The sequence below is a fragment of the Nanorana parkeri genome, unplaced genomic scaffold, assembly GCF_000935625.1.
Source record: "Nanorana parkeri isolate BGI_ZX_2015 unplaced genomic scaffold, ASM93562v1 scaffold593, whole genome shotgun sequence".
Taxonomy (NCBI): Eukaryota; Metazoa; Chordata; class Amphibia; order Anura; family Dicroglossidae; genus Nanorana; species Nanorana parkeri.
Window position 1 is genome coordinate 805,875 of NW_017306861.1, and position 2,099 is coordinate 807,973.

General features: G+C 45.7%; 1 protein-coding gene and 1 long non-coding RNA gene across 2 annotated transcripts in view; both read right to left on the reverse strand.

Moving 5' to 3' along the window:
• The window catches only part of LOC108792031 (zinc finger protein 271-like), a 40,344-nt gene that overhangs the window by 13,165 nt on the left and 25,080 nt on the right, over positions 1–2,099 (reverse strand). The gene's annotated exons all lie outside the window — the stretch shown is intronic.
• Positions 1–2,099, reverse strand: part of LOC108792050 — a 14,410-nt gene that overhangs the window by 9,509 nt on the left and 2,802 nt on the right. The window contains exon 2 of the long non-coding RNA XR_001941539.1: positions 1,059–1,063. This is a non-coding gene — a long non-coding RNA (uncharacterized LOC108792050). The remainder of the gene's footprint in view (positions 1–1,058; positions 1,064–2,099) is intronic.

The following is a 2,099-nucleotide window of genomic DNA, read 5'->3' on the forward strand; positions in this document are numbered from 1 at the left end:
GAGGGAATACCGATGGAGAGAGAGAGAGATGGAGAGAGAGAGAGAGAGGGAGAGAGAGAGAGGGAGAGAGAGAGAGAGAGAGAGAGAGAGGGAGAGAGAGAGAGGGAGAGAGAGAGATGGAGAGAGAGAGATGGAGAGAGAGAGATGGAGAGAGAGAGATGGAGAGAGAGAGATGGAGAGAGAGTAGAGAGATGCAGAGCGAGAGAGAGAGATATGGAGAGGGAGAGATGGAGAGAGAGTAGAGAGATGCAGAGAGAGAGAGAGAGATAGGGAGAGATGGAGAGAGATAGGGAGAGATGGAGAGAGAGAGAGAGATATGGAGAGAGAGATATGGAGAGAGAGAGATATGGAGGGAGAGAGAGAGAGATGGAGGGAGAGAGACCGGGGGGGGGGGGCTACAAAATGTATTATTATTTTTTAATCCCGTGGATGTGCATCAAACTTCCCCCCGTGAACAAAAAAAGTGAACCGTGAAATCACAGCACACAAAAACGTGCACAAGGGTGCTTGGTCCTTCAAAAGAAGCAAGCTACTTTCCCGACCCCCTGTGGCGCAAAGGGGGGGGGGAAATCTTCTCAGACGTCCTCTTCCTCCTTAAAGTCCATGAGGTGATAGTCTCTGAGCAGGGAGTAGAGGGGCAGCAGGTGATTGGTATTCCTATCTCTTGCTGCCTGGGACGTGTAGTTCCGGGCGCGGGGCAGGTAGTGCAATGCGTGCAATCAGTCTGCGGCAGTCCTCAGTGGACATCCTCTCCTCCGGAGGGTGAGGCGCTTCCTTGATAAGAACAGATTTTTTTTTTATCGAAGCCCGTGGACGTGCATCAAAACTTCCCCCTGTGATCAGAAAAAGTGAACCGTGAAATCACAGCACACAAAAACGTGCACAAGGGTGCAAGGTCCTTCGAAAGAAGGGACCTACTTTGATCGAAAACTCCGGGGCCTGGAACCTCATCCGGCTCCCTACCAATTACGCCAGGAACCTACCGGTCCGTCCATCCACCCCTCATAGGCGACAGCGGACTTTCAGTTCCCGACAACGGATAAGAACAGATACTACACTTGATCTTAGCCACAAAATATCTTAAATGATACTAATCTCATGTATTATGGTCTGTGATGTAACACAAATGTATACCTTCCTGGTAGTAATGGGAAAGGATAACTATACAGGTTATGGTGGAAAGGGGAAACACTGAGTCTCTCTCTCTCTCTCTCTCTCTCCATATCTCTCTCTCTCTCTCTCTCTCCATATCTCTCTCTCTCTCTCTCTTCATGTAAGTCAGGGGAAGCCAAACTTCAGCCCTCTAGCTGTGGCAAATGACAAATCCCATCATGCCTCTGGAAGTAATGCCTGTGGCTGAGTCTTGCAATGCCTCATGGGACGTGTAGTTTAATGCTGAGCAGTGCTTCCTTCCGGTCTGCCGGGCTACAACAAAATGGCCGAGAAGAACCAATCCTCGAAGGGCCTGCCTCTTACCCATGATGCTAAACATTGGGGGGGGATGGGCACTATTGTTGCAGGAAGTGAATGGAGCCGAGTGCGAGCTATGGAGCCGAACTGCAACAATATGCCGGAGAGGATATTACGGCTCACCCTGGAGATCATCTACCTGCTGACCGGCGAGGTGAGGAGGATTCTGCGCGACCGACATGCACCTCATTTTCTTTTTTTTTATCGATACCTGAGAAAGAAAATTCAACAGAATTTTGGGTATCAAAAAAACAGAAAATACTTTTCTAAATGAGAGTGGGAACATTCCCTACGAGCGTTACCATTATGAGGGGTTGCATAAAAATCATTTGCCTGTGATGTGCTTTTAACCAGAAAAAAATAATGGATTATATTTTGGGGCAATGAACAAATGACAGAAGGCTGCCGTGGTAAAAAAAACTACAGGGAAATGCCACGATGTATTTTTGCATGCGGCGCGATTGCCGATTTGATACCAAATTAATTGTTTTTTTATGGAAACAATTTAAAAAAACAATATATTTTATTGACAAAATTATTAAAATATGCAAAAAAACTAATGTATACAAAACCTAACTTAAAAAAAAAATATATATATTATATTTTAAATGTATAATATTTATAATATA